General features: G+C 33.9%; 1 protein-coding gene and 1 non-coding gene across 2 annotated transcripts in view; one reads left to right on the top strand and one right to left on the bottom strand.

The window, feature by feature from the left end:
- Cntnap2 (contactin associated protein 2) overlaps nt 1-21688 on the top strand; it is a 2025293-nt gene that overhangs the window by 240195 nt on the left and 1763410 nt on the right. The window lies entirely within an intron of this gene.
- Nucleotides 3457-3560, bottom strand: LOC117286425. The gene has a single exon (XR_004517597.1). It is a non-coding gene; the product is annotated as a U6 spliceosomal RNA (small nuclear RNA).

The raw sequence follows: 21688 nt of genomic DNA, 5'->3' as shown, positions 1-21688 counted from the left end.
ACATATATACATACATACATATATGTATATGTATTTGTGTGACTTATGGAATTTATCTATACTTGAATTTTTTTTTAACTTTTATTTTTATTAGTAAAATTTTATAGTTTGTAACAATTATATTATTCATGGCAAGTTGGTACATTCACATAACACATCTAAATTATTTTGTTATCCCCTTCTCTCTTCCCTCCCTACTTCCACAATCTCTTGACTCCTTTCCCATTTGCAAAAGATCTATGTCTTATCACCTATTTTTATTTTTGCTCTTTATTTTTATTTCGGTTTCTCATATAAGAGAAGCCATATGATCTTTAATCTTGTGTGTCTGTCTGATTTATATTACCTAATATTACAATCTTATATTTTCATTTTCCTGCAAATGACTCATTTGTCTGTCTCTATGGCAGAGTAATACTCCATTGTGTATAAACACCACATTTTCTTTATCCATTTATCTGTGAATGGACATATAAGCCACTTCTAAAATTCAGCTATTATGAGTTGTGTTGCAATATACATAGGTATGCATGTATCACTGTAATGTGACTGTCTTTAACTGTATGAAGAAGATACCTAGAAGAGGAATAGCTAGGTGAAATGAAAGATAATTTTTGAGATTTTAAAGAATATCAGTTGGCATTTAGACTCATCATTTTCACTTTACTAGTACGTCACAATTTTTTGTAAGAATGCAAATACAGACTTTAATCAGTCCACACATTGTTTTATTCATACTACTACTATAGATTTTTAAATTTTTAATTATTATATTTTCAGTGTTATAGATTATTCAATACATAACAAGATTCCATAATTTGAGTGAAAATTCAGTAATAATCATCACATTGAGACAAAATAACTATAACTTTGTCCAGTACAGTTTTTCTCATTTCACACAAAGGTGCTTTTGTATTATTTTACTCCAATTATGAGATGTTACAATTTATAGAACTTACACAATATTAGTTTGAAGTTTCATTTGTATGGCTACTATCAATTTGTAATAATCCCTTGAAATGTACTATTTCAAGTAATGTAAATTTACTGTTAGTTTTGATGAGCTTCTAGTTAAAATGTTTAACTTTCTATGGGAAATTTGATCACTAATGAACCAAAATGCTACATTTAACCCTAATTAAATGTAGTTTTGAAAATAAACGTTATCTAAAAATGACAAAAAAGGGTACCAGTAACAACAAGAGCAACAAAAAAAATACAAATCTTCACAAAGAGATCTAAGCCTAAATCTAATTTAAGATCCATTTAATATGCAGTAATATTGTGTAAGACTACTGGACAAAGGGAAACTCAAAACAAAATAAGCTTTCCCCAAAATTAAACTGGAATGGAGGTTTAGCACTTTCTCTACTGACATATGGTTTTCTAGTTTCTGCTGTGCTAAGAACATTCTTCTGGCTTTGGATAGTTGATTTAAGGAAAACAAATAAAAGAAACACAGTACTGGTTTTAGCAACTTGAAAATAAAAAGATTCGAAAAGAATGTGCTCGGAAGTGGTCTTTCTCTAGAGGATTCTCACCTGATCCAATGCTGATGCTTCACCAGGGATGGAGATTGAATTAAATGGAAGAAACATGGGAGAAGAAGAGAAACCAGTAGCAAATGCATAGACACGGGTCCTGCATGGCCTCAAACAGATAATCCTGGCCTGGCAGAAAGCAAAACATCTGATACATGTGATGCGGAGGTCTCCCTCTTTGCAGATACCATAGACCTAGACTCATGACCACAGCTTTTCCCCAAATTCAAACTCACTAACTACTGGAGACTCTGAAGCGATGTATTCACTACTCTTTGCCATAGACTAGTCACTGACTACTATCTGCCACCCTCTACAATTTCCTCAATAATCTTCCCATCCTATTTCATTTGGCCTTTTCCAATGCCATTTAATTCTTCATCTAGAGTGACCTTTTGGAATTGTAAATCAGCTTGCCAAGAGTTTCCTTTTTTCGGAGTAGCAACTCATTGCTCTTAGAATAAAGACCAATATTTCTGCAGTAGTTCTAAGACCCTGTAGGATCAGACCCTGTACTGCTCTTTAGCTTCATCTCTTCCGTGCTGCCAATCATTCTTAGCCCTTCCTTCTCCCCGTCACTGCACCCCAACAACTTTTTTCTGAGTGATAGTCTGTCGCCATGTTTCTTCCTTCCTGGGCCTTTCCGGTGGGCTGCCTCATACTTCAAAGTTCACAATCTTCTCCGCTTCATTCACTTCCCATTATTCGTGTTTTAAGTCTCTTCGAAGAAGTCATTTGAAAGGGCACGTGAATTTCGAACCAATCAGTGATACATCCAAAAAAAGAATATTAAATGTTAAAAGAAATAAGTGGTTTTGAGGCAAATGTTGTTTTATAATTCCTGAATAAAATAATTCAAAAACCAATCTCTTGAAATTAGCTAACAATAATTTTATTCAAAAAGAAAAATACAAGTTCCAAGCAGAATTTTAGTAGCAACAATTTTTTTTAGTTTTCAAATAAAAACTAAAAAAAACTAAAAAAAATTAATATGTAATAGTTCTCAATGCATACTCTACAAAGCACAGGATATACAACTGATTAAACCACTCAAGACATGAAACAGAAAATACTCAACTCCTTTTTAAAAACTTCTCTGTGGTGGGCCGGGGATTTAGCTCAGCAGTTCGGTGGCCTGCCTTGCAAGCGCAAGGACCCGAATTCGATCCCTGGTGCCAAAAAAAAAAAAAAAAAAAAAAAAAAACAACCTTCTCTGTTGAGATTTTGAGGAAGGCACAGAACACCTGTGCACCAATTCCTAGCGGAAGAGGAAGCTGACCATCCCAGTAAGACATAGCACCCGGTCTACCCAGCATTCTGACCTTACCTGTTTCTCAGGCCAGCTGGGCTTTTGGCTATTTTTCTTCCCTGCAGCTTTCATGTATATGAGGCACACAGAGTCATTGATCAGGAAGTCTTTTTCAATTTGTATACTAGAGAAGTCTCATTCATTTAGCATTATGTGTTTTGCTGCTTTTTAAGTTACCTACAATGAAAATTGCTCTTTTGTCTTTTGGGCTAGAACTCCCTTTGTATAATAGATTGCTTTGTCAATAAGAAACCTGCCCCCTCACTGGTTTTGAACACCCTGTCTTTGCAATATCAGATATGCACATAAACACAAGTAATGATGGACATTTGAGGCGATTAGTTGAATTTATCCATTTCACAATGAATACATATATCAAAACATCATGTTGTAGAGCATAAATATATAGTTTTGTCTGTTACAAAAAGTTAACTTTTTGTTGTTGCTTTTTGAGACAGGGTCTCACTACATAGTTGAGACTGACCTGGAACTTCCTATGTAGCCCAGGCTGGTCTCAAACTTACAGTGATCCTCCTGCCTCAGCCTCCCAAGTGTTGGGATTACAGGTATGTGCCACCATGCCAGGCACAAAAAATTAATTTTCAAAAGCATTTGCAATGCTTCACTAATTTGAGTGGCATCCTTGCACAGGGACCATGCTAATCTCTGTAGTGTTCCGATTTTAGTATATGTGCTGCTGAAGCAAGCACAAAAGTTAATTTTTTATAAAAATAATCACAATAGTTGTGTAGTGCTGTGCCAAAACTGTATACATTAGGAACAGTTAAACAGTGCCAGATAGAGATGTTACTATGATAGCTGTGAAGTCAGCTTTAAATAAGTTGACATGTGATTTTGTCAAATATTTTGGATGCCCCCAAGATTGATATTTGGAAGTATGTGAGTTAGAGGAGACTGAATCTGCCACTTCGCCCTGGGTGGAGCCCAGGTTCTCAACCAGGAGACTTAGACTGAAACATTCATAGTTGCAGTTTTCTTAACTTTAAATCACGGAAAAAACATCTATACATGTCTGTAACTATGTTTTCACTGAAGCCTAGATTTTGTTTGTGGACCTACTCTGCTATTCTCATTAATTTGGGTCAAAAAAAAACTAGCAAGAGACCCAGGAAGACGAATTCCCTTTTAATTCAGTTCAGTACAACCAGGTCAAAGCATCCAGTTTACGATTTAGATTAGATTTCCCCTGGGCACATATGTGACTGCCTTTCCAGTGTGAATAAAAGCCCCTCTGGCCATGTGCTCCTTCTGCCACTTGTGAGATCTACGCAGCATTCTTCCTTCCATAGGGCCAAGATGCACGGAGACACAGTTCAAAGTTACTGTTGCAATTTCTTTTACTTGCATATTAAAGCAGTAGTGCCCTATTGATGAGGCGGAGCTGTAAGTGGCTGTGATGTCTTGCCTAGAATTAATTCACTGGTTATAGGCATCTGACATTGAAATAGGGTTTATGAAGCCAGTTTATGAAGCTGGGGAATTTTCTGTGACTCCTCAAACATTACTGTGAAACCTTAAAGCTTTAAGATGAAAAATTTCAGTTTAGTCATAGAATAAACCTAAAACCCTAGTTGAATTCTTTACTTTTATCTGTGCCTCATGAAAATTAATAGATTTCCTCTACCTAGTCAGGTAGACTTTCAGATCCCAAAATCTGTAAAGAGAGACCTTCACTTTGAACCAACCTCAAAATAGGTTTCTTGGGTGGAGGATTTATCTCAGTGGTTCCACCACCTGCCCGGCAAGCACAAAGTCCCCAGTTTCAATCCCTGATATCCAAAAACAAAAAACAAACAAACAAACAAACAAAAAAAGCCATTGAGGGGGCAGGTTTCTTATTGACAAAGCAATCTATTATACAAAGGGAGTTCTAGCCCAAAAGACAAAAGAGCAATTTTCATTGTAGGTAACTTAAAAAGCAGCAAAACACATAATGCTAAATGAATGAGACTTCTCTAGTATACAAATTGAAAAAGACTTCCTGATCAATGACTCTGTGTGCCTCATATACATGAAAGCTGCAGGGAAGAAAAATAGCCAAAAGCCCAGCTGGCCTGAGAAACAGGTAAGGTCAGAATGCTGGGTAGACCGGGTGCTATGTCTTACTGGGATGGTCAGCTTCCTCTTCCGCTAGGAATTGGTGCACAGGTGTTCTGTGCCTTCCTCAAAATCTCAACAGAGAAGGTTGTTTTTTTTTTTTTTTGGCACCAGGGATCGAATTCGGGTCCTTGCGCTTGCAAGGCAGGCCACCGAACCGCTGAGCTAAATCCCCAGCCCACGACAGAGAAGTTTTTAAAAAGGAGTTTAGGTCTTTCTGAGAAAGATGAACTAAAAAGCCAAATGAAGAGATATTACACGTTGTTGGAACCAGGTTATTTTGTTTATGGGAAAGAATACTAGAAAGAAAGCTCTTGCTAGGTCAGCTGTGAAGCTTGAAAACATCTTCAGTCTTGTAAGAATTTCACAGCTTCCTGGAGTGAGCTAAGCATGACACATTTTAATTCTTCTTGTTGTCTTCCTCCTTCCTTCCTACCACTGTGAGATTCATGCAGCACTCTTCCTTCCATAGTACCAAGATGCATGGCGATACAGTTCAAAGTTCAAAGAATTTTCCCTTCTTCTTCTCTTTTTCCTCCACCGTTTCCTCCTCCTTTTCCTTCTCACCCCTTCTCTTTCAGCAACTTCCTCCCCCTCCTTTTCCCTTCTTCCTCCTCCTCAGTCCTCTTCTTCTTTTCTTTCTCCTCACTTTGGAAAAGACAACATTGGAAGGGGGTTTCTCTAGGTGGTGTGGCACAGAGCTGTGTTTGGAAGTGCGTGGTCTCAGAAGTACAGCATAAGTAGCCTGACGTCGAGATATGGCAATAAGCCACAGGGGAAAAGGGAAAGTACTTTCCAGAATTTGGGAGCAGAATAGTATGAAAAAAGAACCCAGGGAGAGAGAGAGAGTGGTATATTTTTTTAAAGCCTCTATTTTGCTGACATCAGCAACTTGCTGAAGAAAATATTATCTGCTTTTTTATAGAATGAAGGTAGTCTGTCCATGTTACCTTTCTTTCTCTTTCTCTCTTTCTCTTTCTTTCTTTCTTCTTTTTTCCTTTCCTTCCTTCTCTCTCTCTCTCTCTCTCTCTCTCTCTCTCTCTCTCTCTCTTTCTTTTTTCCTTTCTTTCTTCCTTCTTTTTCCTGCTGGGCACTGAGCCCATGACTTAGCCATTCTACATGTGCACATCACCACTCAGGTACCCTATTCCCTTCATTTTGCTTTTTTACATAAATACAATTTGGAAAAAAATATATAAAATTCTTTGGGGATGAGAAGTTTGGAGAAAAGAAGGGTACTGTGTAGTAACTAATACTTGAAAGAAGTAATTTAAGAGCCCCTTGACACCAAAGGTGAGATACTGTTTGCTGTGCTCCCAGCTCAGTGAGCCTAGCAAAGCATGCGAATTCCAAGCGGTGCTTCCACTGAAAAATATCACAGTTGACAGCTTCAGCTTATAAGGAGCAAAACGCCAGAGTCCATGAAGAAATTAACTGCCCGGGTGAGTGCTTAGCTTTGCAGCAAAATAAGAGCCTCACTGAAGAGTACTGGATTTTAGCATTAATTCTTGTTGCTTGCATTTCTCCTGTGTTTTCAACTTTATATTTTCTCATTTATTTTTTGTTAGTACATGTTTCCAACTATAACTATCATGTTCATCATGGGGAGCTTGTACATCTACATAACACATTCAATTCTTTTTATTGTCTTCTCCCCGCCCCCTCTCCCTGCTCCCACCAGCTCGTCTCCCCCCTATTCTCAGAAGCTGTATTTTAATTTTTGTCTTTACCTCTTTCACTTTGAATCCCTTTCCCCTTCTTTTCTTCCCCTCCCTTCTTTGGGTGGCACTATGTTTTGTTACAATATTAGAAATCAATTTCAAGTACATTGTGTTTTACTTCAAAACAATTAGTTACTACACCTTAGTAAAACTTTTTTATTTATGCTTACAAACATATTACAGCTAATGAAATGAAACTCTAATGGCTGTTACTGCCAAAAGAAAAAAATAAGTGTAGTGTTTAATAACCTTTGAAAATTATAACTACCACTTTAATGTGACTCATTCTGAATCCCATTCCATACACCTGTTATATTTAACCTTTGTAGCTTAACATCACTAATTGAGATACTTTCCTTTTTAGATTATTTTTAAATGACTACAGCTTGTATTCCTTGCAAGTTTAGAAAACCAAGTAAAAACACTTGTGCAATCACTCATGTTCTTTTTCATTTTAGTCGTTTTATTTTCCTAATAAGAAAGCACAAGAGATATTTATATATGTAGAATCAGAAAAATTCCAAAAATCTGTAAATCAAGCTGTTGACACTTGCTTATTTTTTCACCTGAGCAAAGAATTTCACAATGTCAAGCCTAGTAGATTTCATTTTTTAAAAATAGGCATTTTGTGATAGTTTATAAAATTAAAGAACTTCTATTCAAATTAATATCCAAATACTTGTTAGGGACAAAGTAACATTGAAAAAATATCCCTTCTGTTATTTACAGTAGTGCATATTGCTGCCTAAATAAATCACAATTTCTTACCCTTTGCTATATAAGCTTTATTCATTTCTTTATATATAAAATGAGGAGGATGAACTGACCATACAGCAAATGTTTAAATAAGCTTTCCAAATTCTTTTATTGCATTCAACACTAAAATAATAGGAATATCTATGTCAATATAAATTAAGAATAAAATATTAAATATACATAAAAATTTAATTTTGACTTTAATTTTAGGAATTTCTGTGTACCATATTATCAATTAACAAACAAAAGTTAACTCTGGCTATTCAATTTATACCCATAAAATCTTACAAAAGCAAAAAGATTTCTTGTAGTTCTGGGATACCCTCTTGTTGTTAATCATGTCTTTGCTTATTTGTGTTCCTTTTTTCAAAAATGATAATCTTTCTGGTGAGTCCCCAATGATGCTTTAAGTACTGATTATGTACAGTTTAGCACTTAATGTTTTGCCTGTGAAGGCAAGGGTGAGTAAATTGTCCAGTTTTCTCTAATCTTTAAAATATTTAATGTCTATTTCACTGAAAAGTTATACCAAAAAGCACAACTCAGAAAATCCTACAAATGCAAAGAGTGATCATTTCTAGAATACTATATGACAGTTTATCTCCTTGTTTTACAAAGACTAAGTGAGGATAACTTGGATTCTACTCTAAAACATCATGCAATTAGACTCATTTTCCATGTGTACAATAGGTTTGACATTTGGTGGGAATTAGGGGGAGGCAGAGGAGAAAGAATTCTTAACTATGTCTGCTCATATTTAACTACCCCAAGACACTTTAATACTTGTCCATCCTTTATTCTAGTAAAACTGTCACTGAACCAAAAGATATATCTGCGTAAAGATCTCTGTACTGTCAAAAAGTAAAGCTCTGCAGCGACTTGTGGGACTTTTTGTCAGTTTTCTAGGTGATTTATAGCTATTTCACTAACTAGTTATCTTTTTCACATCTATTGTGACTAGAGAATGAGATGTAGCAGCAATCTTTGTGCGATGCCATTTGTAAACTAAATTTATGTTGTAGATTTGCATGATAAGTGCCTCTCTGGTAAGAGCCGCCTTCAACGACAGCATGTTTATGCCCCCATTTATGCTTAAATTGGAATTCGAAAGCAGACCTAAGTTAAACATGAAAATGATTTTAGATTTTTGTCTAAGCCAAATATGGACTCTTTACTTACCATTAAAGATACTATTTTCTGGTTTTGTTTTTTAGATTTTTGCACTTACTGGCAACATAATCCCTGAGTATTTTTAATCAACTCTCTTTAACTGTGTAAGCTGTTTCAAAAGTTTTCTATGTCTTGGTGTTGTCATGAAAGGTGCATGCTTAAAATTCACGATTGCTTAAAATTATAGGAACGGAGTTTAAAAGAAATGTCAAAGGGCAATTAAGTGCGTGTGTGTGTGTGTGTGTGTGTGTACATGTGTGTATTTACATACACCATATTTATTAAATACAAGGTTATTCTGGCTGCACAAATTATAAATACCTTTGGCAGAAATGTTCATCTTAACACAGCTGTATGCTGAGTGTACCTTAGACCTCAGGTACATGTGTGCTTGTCAGGTACAAGGGAGGGCATCGCTTGTGGTTTACCTCCCAGTGGGAGACAGGATAGCTGCACAGAGAGCATGAGCTGGAAATCCAACTGCTATGATGAACAAACACAGGGACCTGTGCACCAAACGTTTAGTCCCATTCCATCCTATCACTTAATCCTTCATCTGTAAAAGAGAATAGAAGTATGTGACTTACCTGATTTACAGAGCAAGAAAATTGAATCACAATTTCTGGCTGGGGCCCAAAGAAAAATCTTGAGTTCTGTGTACCAGTGAGCTTGGTTTGGAACTCTCTCACTTCAAGACTCTGTTTTACTCCTGGGAGCATCATAAATTGCAGGACTCATACCCCCACTGCCTTACACTCCTGTAAAGAATGCCAGAGGAAGTCTTTAAAAGAATTTTGACATTACAACATTAAATTGTGAATATTTTATAGTGAAAGAGATAAATAACTAAAAGATGAAATCTCTCTACACTTTTTTTTAAAAAACAATGCAAGTTTGCTTCCCAAGAGGTAATTACTATCAACTGTAGGATTTTCATATATTTTCCAAATAGTTGACTAAAGAGAAAATACAGCAATCTGCAATATTTGTTTGTTTCTTTTGCTAGATGAGTTTCTTAAATTAGCAGATAATATACATCTATTTGTCATTATTAACTACTCAAATATTCCAAAATGTATACAGGAGCTAAAATTCCTTTAATATATTTTTCCTCATACTTGGAATCTCCAGTGACATATAAAAGAATAAACTAGTTTCTTTAAGATATTGTAATGGGTTGAAATGCATCTCCCAAAAAGGTGTTGAAGTTCCTATTCCTATACTTGTGAATGTGACCTTGTTTAGAAATAGGATTTTGTAAATGACCCCAAGATGTAATACTTAGGGACAGTCCCCAAATACGACTGGTGTTTTTGTTGTTGTAAAAAAATTGGACATAAGGACAGTCATGGGTAGACAGAAGATGATGTGAAGACACAACCTTCTACAAGCCGCACAATTCCTGAAGTGGTCAGAAGGTGAAAGAAAGCCACAGAGCACACTTTTCCTCACAGTCCTCAGAAGGAACACATCCTCTCAAGAACTTTGTTCTTCTATCCTCTGGAACTATAGATTAATATGTGTTTATTATGTAAGCCACCCAAATGGTGGTGTTTGGTTGTATCACTTCCAGGGACCTAATATACTAATGTATGTAGACTGCTTATTCTAATTCTAATCATAGTTGTAAGACAAAAAATGATTGGAAATATCTTAGTGGTTGCATTCCTGTCATCTGATGGTGTGTGGATTATTTTAAACACTGATTTTCTTTGAAGGATTACATACACACGCACACATCAAGTCCCTGTTTACTATGGTAAGTACCTTTGGAAATTTGAATGCAAGAATTGGCATGATATTGGCAAAGCTTTAGACAGATTTAATGAAATATTTCTCTTTATACTGCCCATAAAGTACATAGAGTAGCCTTCATTAAATGGGGTAAAAAAAACACAAGTTTTTTATTTGGTAGCATTATTTTCCTTTGGATTATTGTCTATGATCATTTGTAGTAAAATAAAGGTATAGCCCTGGCAAATAAACTTTTCAAAGTTTCCTGTAGTCTCCAGGCATTTGGGAGACATTTCTAGCAAAATGTAAAAGGAAAATGAGGCCACTGTCTATGATTTTCCTTTTGCACAGCTAATTTAATTGGTAAAAAGATTCAGGCGACTGGTCTGGAGCCTTGGTATTGGCATCTTACCCTAATCCTAAAGGTCCCCAATAAACTCATCCTTTGACTTCAGAAGGTTTTTATTTTTGTCTATGTCTTCTAAGGAACAAAGTCCAGGCACCAGTCACTTTCTGTTCAAAAGTGCCTGCTTTTCCTTCTTTGCCTGCCAATCTTTGACAAATCACTGGAGAAATATTCAAGAATGAATATGTATTGAAAAAAGTGAGATAATTTTTTTCTTGACTTGATTTTAATGTAACATTACTGAAGTAAAACTATTTTATTAAGAGTTTTGTAACAGTTTGATATAGTCCTTTTCTCTCCATCTAGAACTTAAATCCATCTACTAAAGTCCTCAAGCATAATAAAGTATTTTCCCCAATGCACCCATTGATAGGGAGGTCCTCAAACTGTCCCATCTACTTCTCCCCAGCTTGAAAAGTATAATGTTCATTCCTATGGAAATGACTGCATTGTTTTTATAAAATATATCATTAATTTAGGAACTGTCACTTGTTCTCAATGTTTTATTCTTGATAAAGTTACATATAAGCAATTTTTAAACATTTAGATATCTTCTGTGATTAGCAAATGAAATAAAAAGAAAAGTAAGGAAGGGTTTTGCATTGTCTTGATCAGAATTCACTGCTAGTCATTTTTTTCCTCATTGAGTTTATTGGTACTTTTTAAGTATGCAGTACAGTTACATTTATCATTTGGATTTTGTACCTTTACATGACATCTTGGTTGTCACTTTTTCCCCATTCCCCTGCCCTCTCTTCACCCACTCCATCCTTCCCTATTTACAAAGACTTTGTTTCCATTTTTTTGTTTTCTCATATTTTTTCTTTTCCCTTATTTCCTTTCCCCTACCCTTCCTGCTTTGCTGCTAGCCATTTTCTGTTTGGGAAAACACACACATCATTGTCATTATGCAAAGATTTTCTGCAGGTGTATGAAAGATATATTCATGAAATGGACTTCAAAATGAAAAGATGAGCACAAATACCAGACAAATTTGGTAGAAAATGCCAGCATGTCGTGAAGAATAAAAATAAGATAAAGAACTTTGAATTTATAGAAATATAAATGATAATAAAATACAAATGGTATAAAATATAAATAATAATTTGTTTTGTCTCTTTCTAAAGTGGTAAAATTTATAATGAAATTTATCCTGACAATTGACTACATCTCTGCTTTCCCAAGTATATACAGCATATTATTGACTTATAATTATAATAAACTATCCAAATAGTGCAAGTTCATTATCAATTGTATTATTAAAAAAGTATAGAGAAATAATGAAGGCATGAAATATTTAAGCAGAAATCCCGTAGCTTTTACTTAACTAGTTTCTAATCCATTGATTGGTTATAATGATTAGTTAAAATAATACCAATGTGTATATGCAGAAAAGTTTTCATGGAAACATAATTAATTTCAAATTAAAATTACATTTTACAATAGGCAGAAAATTACATATAGTGTTCAAAAAACAATCATTTACATGTTGTTTTATATATCATTTTGTCATTTAAATAATCACCAAAATGCTTGTACTTTTAAAGTAATGAGTAATTTTCAGAGTAATCAATATATCCAAATAAACTCACTAAGATTAATAACATAAGTAAGAATGAAAGTGGAGAAAGGGCAATTAGATGAGGAGGGAGGGAAAGGGGAGGAACGGGCAAGGAAATTTTTAAAAAAGGAAGCACGCTGTACTATGTACATCTGCCCAGTCCCAAAGATGATTGTAAACGGCATGTGCTGCAAATGTGTACTAATAAAGATCAGCTAAAACATAAAAGAAAATTCAAAACGCCATTTACTGAAATATAAAACATATATGTATAAAGTACATGTACTACATAGACTTCAAAGACATATGTTCATATGTGTATATGTATATGCCTGAGTATATATCTAGATAGATAGATACACACACACATTTTTTAGAGTGTAGTGAGTCTTCCTCCTACTTTCAGCACCCAGTCTCCTTCAGATGAAACTAAATCATTAGTCCCTTTTGTATCTCCTCTAAAATATCCCTGTAACATACTCACGTACCTAAATAGGTGTAAAGAACATATAAATAGGTAAATTCATAGGTAGCTAGTTATTTTTTTCTTTCTTATAATGTACCTTTCTATTGTACAGATATTTGTTCACCTAAGAGCTTTAAGTTTGTCTAATATTAGCACACAGAGGTCAGCTTTCCTCTTCTCAACTGAAGTAGTGAAAGTGCATCATCTCTTTATAGAGGAAAATGTACGTTACTCTTGTTGCAAACAATATTTCAGTGAACATTCTTACATCTTCTCATTCTTGTATTAAGAACTTAGGGACAAGTGAAGTGCTTAAGTCACAGTTCTGGGCTTAGGCTTTGTTGTCTGCTCTTGGAGAAATTTCTTTTGATGTGTCGGACTTCCTATAATCTACAGACACTCTTATGTTAACTGAAAAGCCGTTTTTTTTTTTTTCCACTTGAAATTTCCCAACTCTACCAAGTACACAAACAGAAATGTATGGGAGTAAATTACCTTGTGGCTCATAAGAAAAAATACTCATGCACAGAAGGCTCATTTCTAAACTAGTTATACCAATTCGAAATTGAAGTTAGATTATTCAGACTTTAAGAAGTAACTAAAACCAATAGAATATAAATTATATATAATTTATTGTGAGACAAGTGAAATACAAATGAAAATCAGGATTTTTTTATGATTTTTGGATGTCTTTATTTTCTGTGAAGAAAGCACTTACACTGCTACAAGAATTGTTTTAGTTTCTGGAAAAATGAACTTAATGTTGCTTCTTTAACAATTATAGTTAAGATGCACTTTCTATTTTCACAGTATTTAATATCCATGTATTTATAGTATATTCTTATTTAAAATCTTTTCATTTTGAGTCTCTTCTTTTGGATAAATTTTCTTGTAGTTTACATTTTCATTTCTTATTTTATTCTCTATTTGGGAAAGAACATAGGCACACATGAAGTAATATTTTGAACTTTTTATCCTTTAAATATAAGGGCATTTATAATTAAAACTCTTTGAGAGAGTGCTTTGTGTCCTAGCTTCTTTTCTGAAAAATGAATCATACAACCCTAGCCCTTAAGAATTCTGTGATTAATGGTCATGCATTATCATTAATTAATTCCATGGAAAAAAGTGATGGAGGCAAAAATCATGGAGGACAACTTCAGAAGTTTTAGAATTGGGTATGTAAGGAAGAGGGCTGGAGAGATAAGTGAGAGATCTCATTTTCCCCCCATTTTTTCAGCTCCTGATGTACAGATCTAATATGTTTGTGTTCTAGTTTGCAACAAGCACCCAATTTTCAGCTCTCCAAAAAATGAAAAACAAATAAGACTGAGAAATCAGAGAAATGATCAACTCTCCATAAAATCCAGGTCATTTCTGTAGGTCTTTTACATCTGCAAATTTTTTAGAACAGCCTTTCTAGACACTCATTGCTCATTTTCTTTAACAACACATAAATTCATAAAAAATAGTCTCAAACATTTCTAGAAAAAAACAGAAGGCAAGCTCTCTTTGCTTTTATTTTTAGGAGAAAGTATACAGGATTAAAAAGAGCACAGGATTTAATGCCAGAGCAACTTTACCTTAAACTCAGATGATACAATACTAAATATATCACCTTACTTAAGTTCCTTGGTATTTCTGAGCTTTCCTTTGTCACATATATGGTGCTGATACTGGTACATCTCTCAACTGTTTTGAGTATTAGGTGAAATAACATGTCTGGGTTACTCTGAGTAGTAAGGGAAGTTAGTACCTTTTTGTTGTTGTTGTTCAAGAGGAGCTTTGGGAAATTTTAATGATGTACTCTTAATCTATGGCAATAAAATTAAGACATTCAGTGTTAATGGTAATCAAAAATTATAGAATAACTGGACTCATGGGATTTGTCTGTATCTGATTCTCAATCAAGTTGAATTGAGTTCTGTATCTGAAAGCTCCAAGATCTCGTGAGTCACTAGAAATCACAGGATTCAGGCTTTAGTCATATTTTGTCTGTAATTTACTATAGAAAAAGGAGAAAAAGTAAAATCAGCCCAGAGAACAGTTGTATGAGGCCAATCCAGAGAAAACTAACTTTTAGTCTCAAAAAATTTTCTGACTCTGTCAGACAGATGACCCTTAGTTTAATGAAGGCAATAAATTCACTTAAGGCAATGAATTGGGAAAAAAACTGTGAAATGTCTACTAGGAAAAATATTGACTGAGACTAGAAGTTCAAATTTTTTTATCATAGGTAGCAGGCATTTTAGTTGAGAGTATTCCAAGGTTTTAGGCTTTCCAAATGAAAGCAGGTAATCAATATAAGCTATATAGTTTGCACAGTTTAGTCTCAGTGGGTTCTTCTTATCATTTAGAAAAAATATATCAATGTAAAAGAAATGTTTGCCACTGAGTTCACAGATTCTTGCCATGAGTTATCTGTGCAAAGAGCCCTATCTGTGAATGGCAATATCGGGCCTAGTTTGTTAATTTGTTTCTGTAAAGATTACATCCAAAAGCAGACAAGAAGAATCTGGTGAAAAATTCAACTATGATAGGTAGAACCAATCTGAATAGTACATCTGCCGTTCAAGAGTTGTCCTACCTCCATTACAATGTTGCCTAAGAACAACTGCTGTAAATATTTCAGACATATTGGAAAAAGTTTTACAAGTCAAGCTTTATAATTATTAGTGGTTCGTGATCTAAGGTTTTCACAACTGACATTTTATCATTAATAAGGAGCAGAAAATCAAATCCAGCAAAGGAAATGTCATGGATCCAAATTACATCCATACATATAATACTGAATGAAAATTCAACAAAAGCAGAACCAATACAGGAAAAAAAAATTACAAAACAGCTTTTCACCAAAAACGTGGTTTTGCCGTTTTTTTAAATGAAGTTTATTGATGCATTTTAGTTTACCTCATTGGAAACTTGTACCTTTACATGATGTATCTTGGTTCTTATTTTTTCCCCATTCTTTTGCCCTTCCTTCAACCTCCCCACCATTCTCAACAAAAGACTTATGACTTCCAATTTTTTTTACATGCACATTATAATGTCCTCATAATTTCTTAAGCATTTCTGATATTACTTACTCTATAGTATGTATTATACTACATCGATATTAGGAAAACTGTTTCTCCTTTAAGAGAATAAAAGTTTGCGTTACTTTTCTTATCGCCATTATTAATCATCAGCAGAAGCACACGTTCGTAAGAAAGTGCAAAATGCCCGAAGTTATTTTCTGTTTTCTTCTCACAAAACCTCTCTTCCGATGACAACAAAGAATTGCCTAGCAGGTATGTTCAGAGCAATTACATTGGTGAAGGTGATAAACAGTGAAAAATCTTTGAGTCTATGGTCCCCTTTCCACATTTATACATTTTAGGACATTAATCATTATTTTTACAGAGTGAAATATTTGGGGTAAATATGGGTGCTTTGTTTTCCTAGGCTGAAAAGGATCTGTGTCCTTTAGGGTGCCGATTTTCATGTTCTATATTTTAAGGACGATGAAATCAAGGCAGATCATTCCCTAGGCACTCAATGCTGGAGTCCAACTGATCCCAACAGCAACACTGGGGCTCTTTTAGCCTGATTTCTGCTGCAGTGTTTTCTATGTATGATTCTGTGTGTAGGTATAGCAAGAAAATGTTTATTTCACCCAGGTATGGTGTTGCACACCTGTAATTCCATCTTTTTGGGTGCCTGAGGCAGGAAAATTGCCAGGTTAAGCTCACCTTCGGAAACTTAGTGACTTAGTGAGAATTTATTTGAAAATAAAAATGGTAAGAGCTGAGATATTCAAAGGCTAGAGCTCTATTCCCAATACAAAATTTAAATAATAGAAAATTTGTGTTTATGTGCATGTCTATTCCTACAAATGTGTATTGATTAAAATAATTTAAAATTCTTTTACAAAATGTTCATGATCATTGAGCAGTTAGATTCATTTTAAGCAAAGATAAATTTCAGGAACTTAGGTCAATGCATTTGTAACAAAAGCAAGCAGTAAAAGCATAGGAAGAGAGAATAAAATGTTCCTTACCAGGGGGTGACTGGTAATGAAGTTGGAGAGTTTGAGCAAAAGACAAAAACACAGATGGGAGGAATATGTTCAAGAAATGTATAGGACATCATGCTGACTACAGTTAATAACAGATTATATATTTGGCAAGTGCTAAGAAAATAGAATTGTGTATTTTCACCAGATACATACATAAAATACATGTCTGTGAAATAATGTATATATTAAGTAGAATATTCTAACCATTCTAAGATGTAATATGAATGTAGAAACCAGATTTACACTACATATATAATTTTTCTTGCTAATAAAATATTCTGAACTTTTTTATTTACACTTCATCAAAATATTTCTTATTTTCTTCCTAAAATATAAACAAAAACTAGCATTCTAGTTTAGTACTTCAACCTAGTAAATATCTGAAAAGAATAAAATAGAATTAATTCTCAGAAAGAAAGCAAAATTATCCATGTGGTAATTACAAGGATTACATATATTTACATCTTTAAATATATACTTTGTAAGTTTCATCTTCAAGTCATATTTATTTTATCTAATGAAAAGAAGTTGTAGCATAGTCTTTAGTGAAAATGATCATAATCCTTGGAATCTACAGCAGAGGCTAACAGATGTTTTAAAGAGTTTTATTAAATATTTAGATAATAACTATGTTTAGGCTTCTGGATCCAGACAACTGCTGTCACAACTACTCAACTTTTCTCCTGTAGACATAATGAAATACATAAATAAATAAACATTACTATGTTTCAATAAATTTTATTGATGGATGTTAAATTTGAATTTCATACACTTTTCACATATCACAAGATTTTATTCTCATTTTGTTTTTTGTTCAGCCATTAACAAATATTTTCAGATCAAAGACATTACAAAGCTAGGCACTTGACAGGATTTGTTTATCTTGAATCTATATAACTAGAAACTTTTTAGAAAAATCCATAATTGCTTTATCTTCCTGGAGGCATTTTGCTTCATCTTTAGTTCCAGCTTTTGTTCATAATATGAAACTGACATTGTAAACACTTTTATAGTTTCACTTACATCTTAGTGTATTAAGATAGGCTGAGAAGTGGAAATACCTATTTCCCAATGCACATGTCCAAATAATCACAAAACTATATCTTCCATTACTAAAAAATCTAGTTTCTTCCACAATATTTTTTAAGTATTAGAATTATCTGCTAGCAGTAAAATGTTTTCTAAGGCAAAATCAACTTTTTAAAATTGAGTTTATTGGTACATTTTAGGTATACAGTACAGTTACATTCCTTATTGGGATCTTGTACCTCTACATGACAGGTCTTGGTTCTCATTTTTTTTCCCCTTGTCCCTGCCCTCCCTTCACTCCTTCCTACCTTCCCCATTTACAAACACTTTATTTCCACCTTTTCATTATCTCACATTTTTTCTTTTCCCTTATTACCCTTCCCCTAGTCATCCCACCTTCCCTATACCTATAGTTCAAAATCAACTTTTGAATTTATACCATTTGTAAATAAGCATTTTTTTTAAATTTGATGATTTGTACAGAATCTTCCATAGCAGTAGGCAGAAAGTAACTGAGTTAATACCTAAGCTAATGTAGACATTCTCCCACTTTAGGGGGCAGTCACTGATACTCAGTGGTGGTTTATAATTTCCATGGGCGCCAGGGTCTCCATGCTCCTCTGTTCTTCAGACTCCAAGTTGTCCTTTTGTCTAAAAGAGCCAACATTTATTTGAATGTTTTAATAGAAAGAGGGGCTAGTTGTCAATTTCTCTGATCCTTTTAGTACTATGACTTTTTAACCTAGGAATCAAATGGTTTGAAAGTTTCTAAATACCAAATATCTTGTATAAACCAGTGATTGATATTCTTTGTTTTAATAATGAAAACAATTAGAATATCATATGATCAAGAGCCCTAGCTAATATAATTAAGCACAATTCCATTCCAAAAAATGGAATTTAACAGTTTAGTTAACTTATTCATCCTCATTATGGAAAACAAGAAATATCCTACTATGGTCTTTGAAATACTAAAAATGTGCTACGTGGTTCTTAATCCTATTTCCAGAGATTACATACTCAAACCAAGTATTATTGTCTCAGTTTTATGTTAGCAAGTTAAGAGCACTAGGCTCTCTCTTGGACGCAACATGTTAAGAGGAATCTTTTCATCTTCAAGTAGGATATGGAACAAAAGTAGAGGTTGACAGTGCTTGTGTCAAAGGAAGGTCAAATCCAAATAACGTTTATGAAATCATACAGAGCCAGAAAGGCATTTATGCTCACATTAGTAGACATCTAGATAGAAATAGATTCTAGTTTCACTGAAAATTAACCATGCATCCTCTTTTTAAGCATCTGCTGTACAAAGAAAGTACTCATGTTTAATGAAAATTATAATTTTTCTTCAACCCTGTTTTAGTTTGTGGTTCTGAAATTTCCCTTGGTTGAATTCTACTTTGTTTTTCTGAGTCACTCTACTCAGAAGTATCTTTTCTTGAACACAGTATTGCTTTTGTTCTTCTTAATAAAATAGAATTTCTATATTTTTGTCATGATTGAGCCAATATTTTTAAGTGCATAATATTTGCTAAACATTATTCTATATGTTTATGTTAACAGATTTACAAGTTGAGTCATATTTCTACTTAAATTTCATAATGAGGAAGCTTAGCTATTAGTAAGGTTAGCATCTATAGCAAAGGCTCATAGTAAACTTTAGAAAAGTTTAGTACCTGGAACAAAACCTCTAGGTACTAAAAAACCACAACTTAAACCCAGACTTTGTAGCTCTAGGTTAATATATTTATGTTTATTCCATGTGAAATACATAGCCATTAGATCATAATCTTATAAATCTAATAATTTAAAGATAACATTCCTAGAATCAAAGAAATATTATTATGTTAACTATTCACTTTCCTAACTGTTTCGGATTGAATTCATGGGAAAAAGTAATATAAAACCTTTAAAAGTGGGTAAGATCAACTTTTTTTTTTACCATGTCATCCTAACAAAGCACTATTAAGAACAGGAGATCTTTTATGATGTCCTCTTATAAAAAATAATCATAGCGAAGAAGTTATTATAAACAAAACCAGCTTATTATTAACAGGCATAAGAGAAGTCACACATCAGTTCATATACTCACTGATATGAAAGTATGCGCATAGAGATATATTCAGAAAAGGTATTCTTCTTCTTCTTCTTCTTTTTCTTTCCTCCTCCTCCTCCTCCTCCTCCTTCTTTTTATAGCAGGGATTGAACTCAGGCCTTGCAAGGTAGGCAGCGAAACCACTGAGCTCAAACCCTGGCCCTTTTATATGTTTTCTGAGAACACTTTGCTATAAATTATCAGTTTAGCTTATGCTCAATATTTAGCACACTAAAAAGACTAAGGCATTGTTTTCCTTTCCTACAGAAAGTACAGTGGAATAAATAAGTCAGACACTATATTTCAAGATCATTCAGAACTCCATCATACTTCATTTTATTCTAAATATTAGTTACCATCATAAAACACTGTAAATGTAGAAGCTATGGAACTAAAAGTTTAAAGGATGCTTTGGGTGTTCAAAAAGAAAGTTCATCTCTTTCAAATAATTTTGAAGTCTATCTTAGTAGAAGGTATGCTCACCAGATTAAAAAATGAGAGATCTACACAAACTCTTCCACAATTGATTTCTTCATTTAGTAAAATGAAGGAGTACAATTAAAGGGCACAGTGTTTCCACTTAGTCTTTAAATTCTTTAGATAAGAATGGAGAGATAAATATTGCTGTATGCTCCTTTATTAAAAATTGTAAAGAGCAAATTTACAGGTAGCCAATTGTGTTTTCTAGCTTTTAAAATCAAAATACTCTTTTGGGTCAAATTACTATTTCAACTGGTATTCAAGCATGAGAATAGTTTGCAGCCACTACATTCAATGTTCCTTAAAGTCTCATTAAATTGTAATTTCCCCACAGTGAGAACAAAGGGTAACTTAACACATCCTGCTAAATAAATGGAGGTAATATAAGTTTAAAAAATAAAAATAAATAAATTGTACAGAGCAAAATTGAAATAACAGATGAAGAGTTCTGCTCCCTTTAATGTAGTTGACTGTGTTGGTGTTGATTTCATTGACACTGAGGCACTGTTTCCTTGAGCTTGGGGCCCTGAGGAGGTGGAAGTGCGTCTTTTAAATCAATTTTTTTTAATCATTTTGTGTCCTGTGTCCTCCACAGAAAGTGGACCTAAATGGAAACAAATACCAACTCAACTCCTAACAATTTTGTTTGAAGTTGCTGAATTGTTCTCTTCTTTATAGAGAAATATCTTGCATAACTAAAGCATGAGAACTCTACTGTAACTGTTTTTGTTTTGACTGCAAAGGATTTGGCAGGTCCAGAGCAATAGGGTGATTAATGATCCCAATATCCATGTCCTGTCTGCTAAATAGAATTTAGCATATTTGCTACAGGTGATCACTGGGACCTCTGTATACACAGAAAGAAAGCAAATTCATAATTAGACACAGAACAGCTACTGGTGGTCTCATTTAACTTAATTTGTTGGGGGTCAAGCCTGAACATTCTAATTGAAAGCTCCAGGGCTGGGGATTTGTCTCAGTGATCCTGCTGCCTGCCTTGCAAGCACAAGGACCCAAGTTCGATCCCCCGTACCAGAATAAGTAAATTAATTAATAAAATAAATAAAACTCCATTTCAGGGACTCTCATCTGTGATACCCAGCAGATGGAGACTAGGTGAGCTCGAAGAAAGGAGGCTCCTTACACACAATAAAACCTGTAGAGGGAAATGTCCTGAGTTGAGAGTATGATTTAGGTGTATTTTGAAATGATATTCTCTATATTTTTCCTTTACATAACAAATTC

The sequence above is a fragment of the Fukomys damarensis genome, unplaced genomic scaffold (assembly GCF_012274545.1).
Source record: "Fukomys damarensis isolate Sample0158 unplaced genomic scaffold, DMR_v1.0_HiC HiC_scaffold_16, whole genome shotgun sequence".
Lineage (NCBI taxonomy): Eukaryota > Metazoa > Chordata > Mammalia > Rodentia > Bathyergidae > Fukomys > Fukomys damarensis.
This window is presented reverse-complemented; position numbering and strand designations above follow the sequence as displayed.